General features: G+C 47.7%; 1 protein-coding gene across 1 annotated transcript in view; it reads left to right on the top strand.

The window, feature by feature from the left end:
• The window catches only part of ZBBX (zinc finger B-box domain containing), a 1,294,113-nt gene that overhangs the window by 372,519 nt on the left and 902,718 nt on the right, over positions 1-18,876 (top strand). The window lies entirely within an intron of this gene.

Genomic DNA, 18,876 nt, shown 5'->3' with positions numbered 1-18,876 from the left:
ACAAACCCCCTGATGGACCTCCCCGTCACCCAAACGTTCCCCCCTCCCCCAACTAGGCCCCAAACTACTGACGCCCTAATGTACCTCCCCCATCCCCCAAACGTTCCCCCCCGTCAACCAGGCCCCAAACTACTAACCCCCTAATGGACCTCCCCCACCACCCAAACGTACCCACACTCATACACCCATCGTGTCCCTGAATGTCATGTCTATCGCCATCCCCACATGCCACTATTCGCGGGGGCGCTTATGTGCAGGAGTGTCCTTGCTGGCGGGTCCAGTCAGCCGACTAGAGCGTCTCCGTAGGCTGCCAGTGGCAGATCTGGATGGGGTGGTGCTGGCTGAGGTGACTGCTGGTGGGTCTATGGGCACATGTCCTTGAATCGCCTGCTGGGCAACCAACATTGACTCTGGTCGCAAATCGTCCAATGGCCCTGGAGAGCTGACGCACCGACGTTGCATTGCTCTCACGCTGCAGCCTCGCCTCCTCCTGCCGATGCATGGCCTCTTCATGCTGCAGCCTGGCCTCCTCCAGCTGTCTTTCCACGAGCTGCGTCAGGGTGGCCTGTTGTTCCTCAATGTGCTGCAAGCGAGTACTGAGCTCAGCCATGGAGGGCGTTGGGGAGCGTATGGGGCTGTGCAGTGCTTGGGGGCTGAACTGTAGGCCATGGATGGATGACAGCTCATCCGTGTTGTCCCCCTCGCCCTGTTGTACATCTTCGGGTTGCATGGCCGGGGCACTGTCATCACTCGATGCAGCCTCCTCATCAGTGCAGATGGACTGCAAGATGGCATCCAGGGCCATGGTGGGTGCCTGCATGGGAATGTTGGCGTGCGCTGGTGCTAGTGTGCCGGAATAAGCTGGTGCTTGTGTGCCAGAGCAGCTAACATCGTCCTCCTGGGAAGGAGTGCTGCATCTGGTGTGTGCAGGTGGCCGCTGCATCGCCTGTTGGCCGTCTTCGCTGTCACTTGACATAGCTGTGGGGATACAGAGGGCATGCTGTTAGTTGTGTGATGTTGCTTGATGTGTCCATCACATGCATCAAACTGAACGATCCATGACCACTTGCATGTACACACTTATGACTATTGATGCACTCAGGTGTGTGTCTCTGCCTCCACTCAGGCACGCACTGTGTGCATGTCCTGGGGACATGCATTGGGGATGTGTTACTTGTCATCTGGGTGGTCAGTGGGTCCATCGGGTCACTCCTGCGCTAGCTGGGGGGGTTAGTGGGTCCATTGGGTCACTCCTGCCCTGACTGGGGGGGTGGTCAGTGGGTCCATTGGGTCACTCCTGCCCTGGCTGGTGGGGGGGGGTCAGTGGGTCCATTGGGTCACTCCTGGGGGTGCATTCACACTTATGGCTTTGTACTTTGTGCACTTACCGGCATCTGCCGGTGGGCTACCTCCTGTCTCTGCGCCTCCGATGCCGTGGATGCCGCACTGCTGCAGCGCTCCTCCCACGATTGCAACTTGAGAGAGGATGCAGGGCCTCCACCGGTGCCAGTGCTGTGCTGGCGGCGTGCAGCGATGAGGTTGCGCACCCTGAGCCTGAGGTCATCCCACCTCTTATAGCAGTCCTTCACAGTGCGTGTTGTCACACCGACCACTGTGCACTTGTGTGCTGCCTCGGCCCACACCTCCTTGCGGCGTTGCTGGGCAGCGCGCCGCTGATCTGCGCTAAAGAGCATTTCTGCATGCTCAACAATGTGTTCCACCAGTACTGTTAGCTCAGCTTCACTGAAGTGCTGCTTTCGCTCTCTGCGTCCTGGGATCCTGGATGCCATGGTGGTAGGTGTATTCTCAGTCTGAGGGAGGTGGTCTGACCTGTGGTGTCTGAGGGATGGCAGTGGGTTGTGCTTTATATAATGGCCGCCTCTCTGTTTCCGTTTTTTTCTTGGTCATGGTATTTCCGCTTCCGGTGATTCCGTGTCCGTGACGGCGGAAGTGGACAAAGGTTTTGCACCATTTTTTGTATGCTGTTTTGTCCAATGTACAAGACTTTAAGGAAGAATTGTACAGTTCCCATTTTAAGAGTGTTAGGGAAAAGAAGTACAGGAACCACATTAGACATCTATAAAGAACTTAGTCAGCTGTCAATTGTCTTTGTGATGTTGAACCTTTGGAAAAGAGCTTGTTTCTAAATCTCAAAAGCTGCTAATATCTCAGTAGTGACTTAATCTTGCTGTGAGTGATTTTACGTTGATTTGCATTGATGCACTTATATGATTTTGGTTGTTCATTTGATAACTCTACTTTAAAGACTTTTATGGAGGGTGGCATGTTTTCTGAGTTTAATTAGTAACCATCTTTATTGAATAAACTAGATGAATTGATGACAATGTAGTATGTTTTTATGTGTTAGGTTTTCCAGGTATTGTGGCAAAAATAAACTTACTTTGATTTTGTTGATTTTTCTGAAAAAAAAAAAAAAACAGAGAGACTGATACTAGGTCAAATGTTGCTAAAGTCTGTAGTCTTGGGTTAGCCTGATATTTCTTTAGGCGAGTAGTCATGTGTTGTACCTTCAGGTGAAGAGATTAAATTCACATAATTTAATATATTCTAAGAGGCAAGACAAATTAGGTATTTTTACTCCATTGCATGTCAATAACAGATAAAGCTGTAGTTGTTTGGGGTACTGCTGAAAAAAGTTATGTCACCATCTGAACCAAGAACATAGTGGAATACTTCCTTTACTAGATTTCATTCAGAAGGTGAACCTCTCCTGGAAGATTTTCCAATTTAGGTGCCAACTCACACTTGTGGGATTCTAAGTACTGTGATTTTATGTTATTTGGACTTGTATCATGCACTGCTTTCATTTTCATCATCTTTCAGCGCTCTAGTGGACCTGCAGATGAAGAATGAGGGGGAAGGGTGTTATTGAGTTAGTGGGAAAGACACAGCATTGTGCTCAACTGTGGGTTCCGGTAGAGCCAGGAGCAACTGGCATCTGTGCAGATGGTTTTCTAGGTGCTTTGTGGTGTTTTCCCAGAGGTCTGTTTCCATTTAGGGGACCTGAGGGGGTTGGGGAGTTGGTTTTAGCAGTTGTGTATAGAGGTGTAGAATTTTGACTAAGTTGTGATGGGCCGAAATTTTTATTTTGCCTTTTTTTTAGTCTGAAAATTGGTCAGCATTTGTCATGTGTAAGGTGTTTGACCAGTGTGGTTATGTTAGGTTGAAACCATTGGGCAGGTCTTCTTGACACAGATTTGTGTTATGTTATTTCTTATGAATATGCTTCTGTTTCAATATTTCTTTCTAGTTTGTAATTTGGGGTTTTTGGTGGTGATGTGTGTGGCTCATGAAGAAGAGTGTGGTATCTTCGTTGAGGTTAGTTAGCTCTGTTTGTAGATGTTCTTTTGTTCTAGAGGTTTGTTGTTTTGTTTCTTGTAGGGGGAGTTTTGGCCATTGTGCTAGTTTTGATGTGCCGTATGCTGGGAAGGTGTTGGTATGTGCACTAGATGCTTTGTTGTGGTCTCTTTTCATGGTTTCCTATCTTAGAGGTTATTGGTAGATCTCTATCCAACTGTATCGAATAGCTGGGTTTTTAAGAGTCTACGGAATGTCACATGGTCTTCTGTCATTCAGATTTCTTTTGATACTGCGTTCCATGTTTTTGCTTTGGGGATATTTGGCCACCTATTGACTGCCCATGGCCATGCTAATCCCTATAGCCATTCCCAGTCACTTCCTGCCCCTCTGTGCCAAAATAATGCCCTGCTGGGATCTCTTTCAGCTAACTTTATCAAGCCTTAAAATCAAACTTTGTACTGCCTGCTAGGGGGTTTCCAAAGCAGTCTTCTGGTAGCTAATGGTTTAATTGGTGCTGTAAACGAACTACTAGTGTAATAAACATTTCAAATGGATTGTGGCCTCCCCCATATTCCTCATCTTTTGATAAATATCCTTATAGCTTCAGCTGTTTCGGACAACAACTGTTCTCGACAGAGGGCGCTGTGCAGTAGCGTCGATGACTCAAAGGCCTCCGTCCGACCGTCAACATAAACTGCGGATTATGTAGCAGGCACATGGTCCTATTGGCTTCAGTTCCACCTTTTGCTTTGAGAAATTACGGCGCACTTCGGTTCTTTTAAGAAATCGTCATGTCTTCATCGTCGACTCCATAGACGCCCAAGACAGGTTTAAAGAAATGTCAGGATTCTGGGTCGAAGATGTCCATCATCGATCCCCACAGTGTTTGCCTGTGGTGCCTCGGTGCGCAGCATCGTACCAAGAAGTGTAATTCCTGTCAGGCGATGTCTGACAAGGCTCTGAGAGAGCATAGAGGTAAATTGGCGGTGGGTAGAATTCCTAAATCCCCTTCTGTTCCAAAAAATGCACTTCTGATGATTCATGAGTCTCCTCGTCGAAAAAGATTGAAGAAATCTTGATTAAGAAATTGTTTGTTTCATTCTTCATCTTCCTCCAAGAAGTTGAAGAAGAGACGTCATAGGTCTCCTTCTAGCTCAAGTGACTCCTTACCCGAGAGAATCACATGTCCAACAAAGTCTGACTCCCCAGCTAAACAGGAAGAGTTTTGGAGGGAAATGATGCAAATCTTCAAGAGAGAAGCCCCTACTCCCTCGAAAGAATGGAAGAAAGACCATGTCCCTGTCGCTCTGCAAAAAGACGACAATGGGAAGTCTGAGGCAAAACCGTGTGCACCCTCAAGTCCGGGATGCAAGCCTGATTATCATCGAGAGCCTTTGATGCCTCGAAAGAATGAAGAAGTGTCGAGGACCTCGACAAGTCGAGAGTCTAGCCCTTCGAGGGCTTTGTTGAAGACATCAAAATTGGTTACATCAGCGCCCTCGATGTCTGAACCTTCAACACCCATATCGAAGCCATGAAGGCCTTAGTGGAAGACTTCGACGCCATTGGCCTCAAAGCCTACTCTGAAGACTTTTTCGGAGCCATTGAAGACAACACAAGAGAAATCTTATAAACCTCTGACAAAAAAAGATTCCTTCAAATCTCTTGATTCAATTTATGAAGAACCTGAACCATCTAACAATGATCCAGCACCTTTGGGCCTTCAATATAGCACCCCAATGTGCCAGATGAATTTATTTCAGAGGAATCTAGGCTTGAAGACCTGCATGAGAATCTACAATCATCCAGTGGTGTAGATACATCTCCTGAGCTCGAATCTGGGAAGCCAGATCCTGCATATCACGCTGATAGCTCATACAGACAATTGATGTGCAAAATAGTGGAATTTTTGGGATGGAGTAGACCTGCTCCTCCTTTTCAGCAAGATGATTTAATGGACATATTACACCAAGGTCCACAGAGGGATCCCATTTTGCCCTTCCATATTGCTGTACAAAAAAGGGTTACAATAAGTCAGGAAACCCTAGATTCTAATTCTGCAGTTAATAAGAACTTTGCCAAAAAATATAGGCCATCCAGCAGTGACCCATATTATTTAACCAAGTATCCGACTCCAGAAAGCTTGGTAATCGAGGCAGCCACCTCCACAAAACAATCTGCTACCCTACCACTCCTATAGACAGGATTGATAAATGGGTGGACGCTTGGGCGTGGAAAGTATTTACTGCCAGTAGCATGGCTTTCAAATCAGCAAATACCACTTGTGCTTTGACGGGTTCCTGTCTATCATCAAGGATGGTAAGGTGGCAATGTGTGAGTGTCTCCAGTGAGGTCTGGATACTGCAGATAGTATTAGTCGATCCATGGCAACTAGTACCGTGCTATGCAGATTTGTTACCGTGCTATGCGTGGTTGAAGTCTGGATTTGCACCGGACGCGCAGACTAGATTACTCAATATGCCTTTTGACTGCTCGAGACTTTTTGGTTGCAAGGCTGATTAAAGCCTTGAAAGCTACAGACCTCCAAAGCGGTGGCTAAATCTCTTAGTGCCGCCATTAGACAGCCTCAGTATTCCTACTCCAGTGCATCATCTTTGAGAGGTAAGTCCTTTTGTTTGTACTCCTTGTAGAGAGAGGACAAGCCAGTCATAGTTGACAAAGAACCTTCCCTTGTGGTGGATGAGGGAGAGGTACTAAATCTTCCCAAGCAGTGGCAGCTTTGCCCTCAGCTTCTGCTTCAGCCGCCTAGAAACCTAGACCCCAGTGGGAGGCCGGCTCTCAAAGCATCTGAAAGAATGGCGAGACATTACTTCAGATTCTTGGCCACTGGAAACGGTAGCCCAGGGGTACAGCCTTCCTTTTCTAAAAAGGCCTCAAGATCATCCACCAGGGAACAGCTCATTCGAAATACCAGATCCGCTCCTTATGCAGGAAATTCTGACCCTGCTAGAGAAAGGTGCAATAGCAACAGTACCTGTGGCGGAGAGGAACAAGGGTTGATATTCCCCAAAAAGGATGGAGGATTGAGACCCATCTTGAACTTAAGAAACTTGAGCAAGTTCCGCAGGAAGGACAGGTTCAAGATAGTTACCCTTTCTCAGATTCTTCAGGCCCTCCAACTCCAAGACTGTATGGTGTCATTGGACCTTCAGGATGCTTACTTTCATGTGCCTATCCATCACAAGCACAGAAGTTACCTGAGGTTTGCAATTGTCTGTTCTCATTTTCAATTTCAAATTCTGGCATTCGGGCTAACCTCCGCCCAAGGGTTTTCACCAAGTTAATGGCGGTTAGCGAGTCTAAGGAGAGAGGGGGGTGGGGATTCACGTCTACCCCTACCTCGACGATTGACTGATCAGGGTTCGTTCTCCCGAACAGACATCGATATTGATATTTTATTTGTATTGTGTTCGTACACAAGTGTTTCAGAGTGCGACGAGGCAAGGGAGAACAAAATAACGATCTTTCTGGGCGCAATAACATTGAGAATGCGCAATTACTTGGGAGAGGAAAAGGGGAAAGTGCATGGGGGTGTGGGGAGAAGTGGAAAGTGCTAGGCAAAGGAGAACAAATTGCAAATAAATAATAAAAAGCAAAATAAAAAGGGCAGTCTGTAGGCTTACAGATACAGACCCAGTGCAAGGGATTGCCAAGAGGCAGTGCTGGTAGGCTGCAGGGTGAGCTGAGCCCAAAAGACAGAGGGTAACCAGGTGCACGATGCAGAGACAGAGCAGATCAGCAGGGGAGAGGAGGAGCGAAGGCAGAAGCAACGAGGAAGGTCTTGGGGTGCTTCCGGAACCAGAGATGGTTCTCCTCAAGTTTCAGAGTGGCGGGGAGGCTGTTCCAGAGGGAGGCCCCGGTCGAAGAACGAGATCTACCCCCAGCTCGTTTCTTTGAAAAACGACTGACCGTGAGGGAGTTAGAGGTGCAGGAGCAAAGAGCTTGGGAGGGAAGGTATTTACGGAGGGACAGCTGAAGGTATTTTGTACCCAGGTCCCAGAAAGCCTTGTGGACAATTCAAAGGGGCTTGAATTTAATCATTGCAGCCACAGGGAGCCAGTGGAGGGATTTCAGGGCTGGAGAAATATGATCCCAGAGCAAGAGGCCTAGGACACGTCTTGCAGTCCTGTTCTGGGTGAGTTGCAGAGAGAAGAAGCAGGTAGCTTTAGAAAGAGGATGTTGCAGTTATCAAACCTAGACAGAACCAGGGCTCGAGAGACCATGAGCTTCTGGGGGAAGGAGAGGAAAGGCAGAGTACCTCTGAGGAGGTGCAGTAGGAAGTTTGACTTTTTAGAGGCGGAGAAGGAAAGCGTGGAGTCAAAGATGACCCTGAGGTTCTTAGCCTCGCAGGTGGGGGTAGGAGGAGGACCAAGGGAGGCAGGCCAGAGAGTGACAGGAAAGGAGGGTGAAGGTGTGCTGATGAGGAGGATCTCCGTCTTGCTGGCGTTCAGGCAGAGATCGTTGGCAGCACACCAAACCTGATTGGCAGATAGGCAATCGGAGATGAGAGAAAGAGAAGAGGTACCCAAGGGGAGCTTGAAAATGCGTTGAGTGTCGTTTGCATAGCATTGAAAACTGGAGCAGAAAATGGCAATGCGGTGGGTGAGGGTAGCCAGGTATTGGTTGAAAAGCCAGGGTGAGAGGTTAGGCCCCTGGGGAACACCGCAGGTAGAAAGGGAGATGGATGAAAGGAAGGACTCAGGTTGGACCTGGGAGGGTAGATCAGAGAGGGAAGATGTCAGTCAGGCCAGAGCCTCATCGATGGTACCCAGGTTGTCACAGAGCCAGCTGAGTAGGATAGTATGGTTGACCGTGTCAAAGGCAGACGAGAAATTTAGTAGGATGAGGACAGAGGGGATGTTAGAGTCGAGGTTGGAAAAGCAGATATTCACAGATGTTCAGGAAAGCAGTTTCTGTGCTTCTGGCACCTCTAAAGCCAGACTGATGGTCATGGAGACAACCAACAGAATCAGTGGGAAGGTTGCGCTGCGAGATGCCCAGCTTTTCAAGGAGTTTGCCCAGAAAAGGAGTGATGGAGATTTGGCGATAGCTGGGCAGAAAGAGTCGGCTGTGGGTTTCTTGAGCAGAGGGTGCACAAGAGAATGCTTCAGAGGGGAGGGGAAGACTCCTGACGTGAAGTAGAGTTTGCAAAAATCTACCAGGGCAGGAGCGAGGGTGTCAATGTGCACCTTGATGGTTTTGGAAGAACAGGGAGGAACCTGTTTTGATGAGACTTACATAGATCGGACTTGTCTAGAGACCTTGTCAGAGAGAAAAGAGGAAAGGACGAGAAGGAGGTTGGGGGGTGGCTTTAGGAGGGCCAGAGTTCACAGAGGGAGAGGAGAAGAGGAGGAAGGTGAGAGGGTGGACAAGATATCCTGGGTTTCTGAGATGAAGCGAGAGGCAAGGGCCTTGCAAAGGGCCTGGGAGGCGACAGGAGAGGTAGACACTGCAGCAGGGTTGGCCAGCACCTTGCATATTTTAAAGAGTTCCACCAAGTTGTTAGATGCAGCAGAGACACAGGCTTGGATGTGGGCTCTCTGGACCCTGGAACATCTCAGCGTGACTTGCCACTTTCTCCACAAACTGGGCTTCTCCTTCATTTACAAGAAGTCAAACATGATACCATCTCAAAAACTCCCAATTTATCGGAGCAGTTCTAGGTGCATCCTTGGGAAAAGCCTCGCAACCCGAGGTGAGGGCTCATCACATCCTGCAGATGGTCATCAAATTTCAAAGTGCCCAGTATCTTCTGCCTTTTTTGAGGTTGCTTTGCCTCATGGCCTCCTGCATCTTTCTGGTGCCAGAGGCTCGTCTGAGAATGAGATCCCTGCAATGGGCTCTCAGGACTCAATGGTCCCAATTTTCAGGCAAGATGTCATACCTTCTTCAGGTTCTGAGCAGAGTAGCACAGGACCTCCTGTGGTGGGCCTGCAAGAACAATATTCTAATGGGAGAACATTTGTGGCAACCATGGCCGAGATAACAGTAGTGACGGATGCCTCACTCAGGGGATGGGGAGCCCACACCAACGATCTGACAATCAGCGGTTGTTGGTCTCTATTGGAGTCCAAACTACACATCAATCTTTTGGAGCTGAGGGCAATCAGGGTCCCCTTCCTCTACCCCCGGCTCTGTGGACTCTGCCGATTGTGCAGCCAGGTCTAGAAAGAGTGTCCTGAATCAGTATTTCCACATCCCCTGGGGTCTCGCCTTCCTTCTCCTGTACATCGAAGAACCTGAGATTGTTGCGCCCCTCTCTTCTTTCGACATCATCCAGTTTAAGGGGCAATTATTCATTTTGTCGGGCCTTCTCTGAAATTCTCATGTACAGCTGAGGTTTTCAAGGATATTAACTCAGGATTGATTGGTGTCTAATCCTTGTAATCGTACTTCCATCCCCTCCACATTCTGGTTCATTTCCGCCACATTGGTTCCAATGACCGTTCTCATTCCCTGATCATTCCCTGATCTTCTCACTCTTCGTTGCCCCCACCTCCATATCTGATGCGCTGCATACTAGCTGGTCCATTCTCCCCGCTTCGTCCACTGCCAAGCTAGTATTCCTAAATCCCAGGTTGACTCCAGGTATAGGAAATCTGTTAAAAGCGGGCCTCCAACTCCAAGTTGTTCCTTGGGCCTCCACATGAGCTTTCACCAAACGACTATGGTATCCCCTTCAGGTCTACACCTCTGTGTCAGATGACATTTTCTGGGTCCCACTGGAACCTACCCATTGTCTCCGGACCTGTGCCCAGCTCTAGTCAGTTCACCCTGGCGAGTAAATGTGATTATAATGAATACATTAATAAAGAGAGCATTTTTACCCAACCCAAAACAGAGCTCTCTCCTAAAGCCCCCGTTTTCCCCTGTTTAAAACTCTGCCGCAACCCACTCCCCACCAGACTTAACCCCTTACCTCACCCCTATATATATATATTTTAATTGTCTACTCTTTTGTATTTTTTTTATTGGTTCAAAATGAATTCTTTATTTGTTATTCATTATATTCACTGGATACCAATCCTGGCACCATCCTCGCCCTTCAGCCTGCACCAGTAAGCCTCTCCAGATGGGTCTGGAGCAATGGGTGGGTCACCCCCTACTCTTCCTTCCTGGCCTGCTCTAGGGGATGTTTATTTAGATGGGGGGCGTTCTTTGATATGCAGGGTGTTTGGGTCTCTGTGGGGATCTGGGATGGTTCTCTGAGTGTGTCAATCTTATGATAAGGGTTATCTTTAAGTGTCATTGACTATCCCTTTCCCCACTGGTGGGCATGGAGGCCTGCAGCGGTGGTGGACCTGTGAACCTGTGAATGTTCCTGGGACTACCCACTTGGTGGTCAGGTTTGTCCGTAGGGTTGGTGAAGATGTAGCTGCTCCTGTGACTACCATCTGCTGTTTGCGAGAAACCATTGGTCTGTGGATGCACTGTATGCCTCCTCTGGGTCCGGCACCCAGTAGCTCAGAGTGGTCCCTGGCCCCTTTAACCACACTGTTGTCCTCAAGGTTAGTCAGAGGAATTTGTCACAACACTTAAAGAAACTTTGATATGATATGGCATTTGTAACGCGCATATACACAAGGGTTTCAAGTGTTTCAAGGCGCGAAACATTGATGGAAAACTGACTCTCTCTGTCTTCAGCGCCTATCAACTCAAATAAATTAGAAATTTAGTGGGCCTACTGAGCTATTGGCACAGTAGAAAGCCCAACCTTAAAGTAAGGAGCCTTTTGCTTAAGTGTTTTGCTAATTTGCAACTCTGCTCCTTCTTACATTTGTGGCTCTAATATTCTCTATGAAAAATACATTGGTGGGTCTATACGTTGAAGGTATTCCTTCACACAGAACCTCACACAAATAAACAAGGCAACATATATGTAGCTTTAGCTTTAAAAGTAAGAACAAAAAATGGCACTGACACTTTTAGGCAGACATCAGTTCCCGACTCCGATCATTCCTCGTACTGGACGTTATGTGCATTCTTTTTTCAGACCCTGTAAGTGGGATCTTGGATTTCTTTCTTTCCATTCTCTCTAAACATTTTCTAGTCCAAATCGCATCAGGCAATATGTTTTTTCACTGCATGTCCCTTGCTAATTGCTAACCGGTGAGGACAGTTTTTGGTGGAGGTGGGACATCCTACCTATATAGCTCCACACTGTGCCACTTTATGACAGACAAGCGTAGTGGAAGCATTTCAGGAAAGATGACCATGCTTCATGCATTGGTTCCCCAATTCAAGAATACCCAATTTGTTTATAAATTTCCGGTTGGACACTCAAGGGCAGGAAAGGGGCATGGTTCCAGGCATGTGGAGGTGACAGTAGGGTACGTATTTTGTATTTTCTTATGTGGCTAATTAGTTGAGCTGCACCTTTCTCTATTTTGTGAAGATTTCAGGTGCAAGAAAAAGAAGGTTCTTTGTGGCGTACCTTTTCAAGCTCTCTACACCAAACAGTGTATAGTGACAAACTCCTTCAGGAACAACAGTGTTTTAACAAACGGGGAGGCAAAAGTTGCAGGAAGGTGCCTCTTGGTGGATCTTCAGGACCGTTTCTGTTCCATTTGTATTCTTGTTAGAAATCCATGCGAATGCCATAAGTAGATCCTTCCTAGTCTCTGCTAGATATTACTGTCATAGACAGGTTCTTTTCAAAAGCATTTCTAAATAGTTTGTTTCCCTTCAGTGTCATGGATCTTCTGCTTCCTTCCTTGTTGAAATGATACATTGTTTTCCATGGAGGAGTCTGTCTCAACCTGACATCCTTAAAGTGGGAAACTCAATCCTTCCTTTTCCCAGGTGATTTGGAAGCTTGAATCAGCACAGGTTCCAATTTCTGGTCTGTTTCCCAGACGTTATTGCTACTCATGATTGGTCCTTAGAAACTAGTCTCTACACCTTGCCCCCATCTGTCCCTGTGCTATGTTTCAACTAGTTTGAATCTCTAGATCAGCGCAGGCACCAATCTGTCAGCTATTTTGTAATCCATCTGTAGAGCAACTGTGACTTGCAAACCCAGTTTGTTAGCCTCCCCAGATTTGTTCTAGCTAACTCGCTGTTCACCTGCATTCCTGGAGTGTGCAAACTGAACAAATGAAACACCTGATCAAGAGTCTAAGCTGGGGATGCCTTGTTCCCTGTCCGTGCAGCTAGGGCTCCCGCTCCGCTTGCACATACGTGAACAGGGTTCACAATCTACTTTCTCTTGACTGTCCATGGTGGGAATGAAAACCTGGGACTTTAATATATATTCTATAGCTTTTTCTTTCTGGTGAGACACAATTGATTCTTCGGGTCAACTTATCCTTCCCTTTTCAATCTGTTTGGGTAGAAATATCACTACCTTTTCTGCGTGGATCTTGTACTTCATCATGGCACCCTGATGTTACAGGCGCAATTCAAGAATGGCTAGGAAAGCATGTATATAGCACCTCCAGGGGTTGCATCTTAGAGCAGGTGGCTCCCTTTTACTCCTAGAGAGACTCTTGCACACCCTTGATCTGAAGAGCGTTTTGTGCCACGGCATTAACAAAACAGAATATATCTGAAAATCGAAGCCACTCTTTGTCAATTATGCATCTGTTTGCACTGGCCTTCCCGTTTCCAAATCCATTTCTAGATAGTTCCTTATATACTGTAATGTTAACCGAATGCTAACATGACTCTTTTAGGCAGGCCAGTGCTCATTCCAGATGGGGCCAGGCTCTATGGGGCATACTGGTAGCTGAGCTATGTAATGCAGCTACCTAGAAGTCACTCCATACATTTCTGTTTTGGCTCTGATGTGAGAATTGACACAGAATTGGGGCAAGCATCTTTAAGGAATCTGTTTGGTTAGAGCATTGGGTTATTGATTTGTTGTTCTCCTTTTGCTCTACGTATATCTGTTCAAACTCTGATGTTTATCTCCTTTTCCTTGTTTCCACTCAATTGTATTTGGGGGATAGGTTTGCTATTCTGTTTGGTATTAACAAATATTAATGAAGATCCCATGATGGAGAAGGAAACGTTACTGACTTGTAATCCAATGTATCCATCATGAGTATCTTCAGTAGGGTCGTAAACAACCCACCCGCTTCCGTATCTCAATCAGGAGGCAAAATCAGGATGCGTTTTCAAGAGCGAATAGCATGACCCCCTTACATCGCTCATAGAAAAAGAACTGACCGCAACTATAAGTACAAGGCTTGCTTGATTGGATTAATGATCTGCCGACTGCTTTAATGTGGCAGTTTCATTTAGTTTTTCTTACACAGGAAGCTGCTTACTGCTCTCCTTGTTTATATCTATGTGTAAGGCTCTCAAGTAGGAGTACAGACAGTGGGTCCACAAATATATTTTTCTGAGGGAAAATCAGAAAAGAAACAAAATGGGGGATGGGGGCTTGGGAGCCTGAGCAAGATGGCTGCACGGTGAGAGAGCCTTGGCGTCGAAATATATCCTGTCTACCCGGTGATATAGCGATATCTGATACCGCCAAATTGCTGCAAATGAGTGGGAGCTGATAATACCCAAATCTCAGCTCGCCTGCTGACCTGGGCGCTGATATGATATGATATGATAGTTTATTTATATAGCACCTATACACAATGTGTTTCAAAGCGCTTCAAGGCAAGGGAGGGAACAAGGGAATATACAATGATATTCTTACAGGCCATTAACAATAAGGATGTGAAATTAACTATTGTACTCGGCCCAACAACATTTCAGATAGTGCAAGAGCTAAGAGATGGATAAGGAACGGAGGGGGAAGAGTGGGAAGGAAATGGAAACAAACAGGTGACTACCGTACTAGGCCTGATGACATTTCTGGTAGAGCCTGAGAAAAACAAGAGGTGAGGGATAGGGGTGCAGAAAGGGAGGGGAGGAACAAAACAAGCGACTATCATACTAGGCCTGACAACATTTCTGATAGTGCTGGAGGTGGGGTGAGGAGGAAAAAACAAGTAAGGGGAGGGGGGAGGAGACAGACGAGATTGCTATCATACTAGGTCCAGGGACAATTCTGATAGAGTAAGTGCATAGAAGAAAGTAAGGGGAGGAGATAGGAAAAGGAAGAAGGGAAAGGAGGAGAGAACAGAGAGTTAGCAGTCAAAAGAGTGCAGAAGCAAGAGGGGAGAGTGAATGCAATTGCAGAAGTCGGTAGTAACACATAATGTTGCAAGCCAGGATACAAGATGAAAATGGATAGAGCATGATTCAGGGCCACCAAGAGGCAAAGGAAGTCCAGCATGAGAGTTGAGAAAGGGTGACGCGCCGTGAATGAATGAAGTCCATAAAAGTCAAATCCAGCATTGGCCACAAGACGGTGATGATCCCCACACAGCGTTGGTCCAGCGGGCCTGGATATGCAGAGCTTGGCCCTGACACACAGCTCTGGCCATCGCATCGGCGCTGATGCCGAGCGCTATCCAGGGGGAGTGTGGCCAATGGATGGGATGCGTCCGGCTACAATGCACTGGGGCTGAGGGTTGTGAAGGCACACATCGCCCGCACATGTAACGGGACCGAGGAATGGGACAGCGGCGCACCACCAAGCAAATTCATCCAGCTACCTGCAGTGGTGCATGCAGACACCGAGATACTCGGCTGAGGCTGAGGAGCCATATCTGGCGCAGAGGCTCAAGAGAGACACTTGCCCCACCAGGGTTACAGGGATTATATGGCTCCATGCGGGCGGAACTGATCACCCGCCCCCACCACGCTGACTCTGAAGGCAGGTGACCCAGCACACAGAGGCCCCTGAAATGCTAAACGCTGCCCGGGGAGACTGGTGGAGGAAAGGTGAACCATGCGCCACAGTGCCCCTTTTGCAGGATGGAGCTGGGTCCCAAGTGGCTAATTGTATATGCCAGGGAAGCGTACATAGCGCACCACCTCATAGAGCCCACAGAGCCTCTGAATCCAGCGTTAACAATGCTGCCATAAGAATGCCCATAACTCCTGAGCATGAGCAAGCTGGATCCCACTGAGCCACCCCTTGACATGGCCAACCCCGGGATAGTGACCTGGATCACCGCAGATCTACCACGGATGAGTTGCTAACCTATATGCATGTGTCTCTGCCATTGGGGCAACCTATAGCCCGCCAGTTGAATCCAACTGTGCTGCACAGCCAGGCAATACACCCGTGTGGCATGCTGAAGTCTGCCCTCGATATTGCCCCCATTATAGACACAGACACAGACACAGACTCAACAAGCACACGACTACGATGCTCAGCACGGAGAAAACAAACTATGGAGGCCCAAATCCAAAGCCAGCTGCAGGCGATTCTCTAGGAAGTGAAGGCTATTGGACAGAGGACACAAGAGACAAACAGTACGGTTCAAGACATTAAGCGACCTGCAGGATGTCCATACCCGCCTCAACGCACAAGCAGAATGGACAACAGATAATGAACAGCACATTAGCTCATTGGAAGACAACACAGATACGGCCACAACCAACAACGATGGTCTAATTACTAATTAAAGAGTTGCAACACCTAGGTGCAAAAATGGAGGACCAGGAAAACAGATCCCAACGCAATAACATCCGCATGGTGGGCCTTCCAGAACAAATTGAGGGGCCAGACCTTGAATCCTACATGTACGACTTCCTCCACGAAAAAATCCAGATCCAGAACCCGAGGAACCCCATCATCGAAAGGGCATAAGACCGCGTGTCATTACTATGCGCCTATTGAACTTTCAGCATAAGCTTACCATCTTGAAAACCTTCCGGACTGTGGGCGCGGTGCGAGTAGAACGTACTGATTTCTGGATATTTAATGACTTTTCCATCGAGGTCACCAGGCACAGAAAAGAGTTCAACCCCATATTTGACGCTCTGAAAAGTACTGACCACAGACATTACCTGAAATTACTGGCTGTCTAGTGAATCGTGCTCGACAAACAATGACACTCATATGAAGACCCAGAAGAAGCCTGGCGCTTTCTCAGGAAGCGAGAGCTGGTCTCCACCGAGTTCCCGGCCACTGAGATCAGGAACCACAGAACTGAGCACACGCCGCCCGCTCCTAGATCACAAAACCGACTCCGACCTCAGGGCCACTGGCACAGAGTGGGCAGGCACTCAAGGGGACCACGTCACAGTTACGGTGCTCTGGTCAAATGGGAACCAGAAGGTCGGCACTACGAATCCCTACCCGGGAGATGTAATGGGATCACTACACCTAAGGTACCCAGAACATACACTAAAACTCTGAAGTGGGTGGCCACTATGTCTCCCCCACTGAACTGAATTGAATCAGTTGGCAGATCACAAACCGGATGATGCCCGAACCACCACCTACCATCATTGGCTCATCTACGCCACTACAGGTTTTGTGATTTAAGTTCCTGTTTTCTTCTCTTTTTTTTTTTCTCTCTCGATTTTACTAGTCCTCCTCCCCTTCCCCACCCGAGCGGGGGCGCTGGTATGCACGGGGAACGATGCGGGTCTTTGGAACCTCTCAGACCAAACCCAAGCATGAGATTATTTTTCTGTTTTGGGACACTGTTTTTTGGTCCCAATGTTATAACAAATATTTATGGTTCGGGTTGTTGTTTGTTACAAGGGTTAATCCTCTGTATATATCTGCACTCTTACCGTGGCTGAGGTCGCTAACAAATGATCTGTACAAAGAACCCGTGGACCGCTTCCCCCCGCCCCCGAAAAAATATGATGACTTCCCTTACATGTATCACTCTTAATATACAAGGGCTGGGCCATCCTTTCAAGAGGAAACAAATGCTTAACTATACGCGAGGGGACATTATCTTCCTACAGGAAACCCATCTAAATGGGGCAGTATCAGAAAATCTGGGTCGGGGTGGGTGTGCATTATAGTACACTCGCCATGCCATGGGAAGAGAGGGGTTTTCTATCCTAATCCATAAACGGGTTGCCTTGCAGGATATAAATAACATTGGTAGATGGGGTAGGCAGATACATACTGGTAGAGGACTGCATACAACATCAACTGCTCACCCTCCTCAATATTTACGCACCTACAACAGATTCACTGTCCTTCACCCATGTCTTCGCAGAATGCACACGCTATATGGGGGCTCTGACCCTGATTGGACAGGATTTAAATGTTGCTCTAGACCCAACACTGGATCGGCAGAACTCTTTCACAACACCATAACCCAACCCACGAAAACTAGCCACCATCCAGTGTAGGAAAGGTATGGTATCAAAGACAGACACAAGTGATTACAGTTCAAGGTGTTTATTAAACTGTAAAGTGGGTGAGATAAACACCTGATCTAAACCTAACTCTAAAATGGGAGCAACCTACGACCATCAAATAAAAAGAATACAGTCCTAGTGGAGGCTAGTCAAATAAAAAGGGAATACACTAAGAAAACCTATTGCTAATCCTTACCGCTATTCTATAAAATAGTGTGGGATAATGGTCACAAGAAAAGAAAGAAGTATTCACAAAATAAGTCAGGATGTTATGGCTGGGGTCTTCCTTACCCACGTTTTTATCATGGGACCCGGTAATTCCGGCGGCGGAAATCGGTAATTCCCCATTCCCATGGAGTCCAGGACTCCATGGGGATGGGGACCATGGAAACAGCGGCTCCATCTATGACAGATCCGGTGTTTCCATGTCCGCCTGCAGGCAGGTGGTGTTAAACCCGCCAGGTCAGACCTGCCGGGAGTGACACCTGCTGCCTGCAGGACTCTTAATCAGCCAGTTGGGAAAGAACGGTGGTGGTGGATTGACAACCACCATTCTTTCCGGAGAGGCAGGGTCGTAATGAGGCCCAATGTCTTTTTAAACAACCACCTTTTTGTTAGGTCCCCCTCATCCGGGCTCAGACCTTCCACAGTGCTTGCCAATGTGAAACAGAGACTTCTGAAGTGCGATCATGTCTCGCTGGGTCACTTTGCTACCTCATGGCAAGGGCGTGTTTATCAACAAAAACCAGTTCGCACAGCGTTCCCCTCTGCCGGGCGCAAACGCCTGACTCACAATTCCCTCAGTCGGGTTCACAATTTTACAAACTCTTTTGCAACATGTCAAGGACTTTCGATTGTACACAGGGTTTTGTGACACCTTTATGACCACCTTGACACCTTCCATCGGCCTTCCCTATTGCCTCTTGGTCTTGGTATTTTTCTTCCCCTTTTGGCTCACTACCGTCTTTGTTCCGTAGAGGGATACCAGTTAGAAACCTCAGATACATGCCCAGGTGATGCCAGACTACTCTATCTCTGGTACCAAGATCGCACAAAAAGGACCTCTGTCTCTTTATCGTCTTAATGTTGCCACTGCAACCTAGAGTCTAGCAAAGTCTGGCCCACTATCAGGTTCCCCCGACTCACTGGCTGTGTTGAACTCTTTGGCGTTTCTTTTGCCGCTGGAGTCAAGGTCGGTACCACAATGGCAAGCAAGTCTCCCCGCCCTCGCTATCAGTGCGGGAGGGTTGCATGTACTGCTGACATCCATGACACCATTCACCAGCTGCGATTCCCGTTCTTATGTTTTTTTTGTCGGAGGCTTAGTTGGTCTGGGTTGAAAAGGGCATGGGC

This window comes from Ambystoma mexicanum, chromosome 10 (assembly GCF_040938575.1).
Source record: "Ambystoma mexicanum isolate Mex_15411 chromosome 10, UKY_AmexF1_1, whole genome shotgun sequence".
NCBI lineage: Eukaryota > Metazoa > Chordata > Amphibia > Caudata > Ambystomatidae > Ambystoma > Ambystoma mexicanum.
This window is presented reverse-complemented; position numbering and strand designations above follow the sequence as displayed.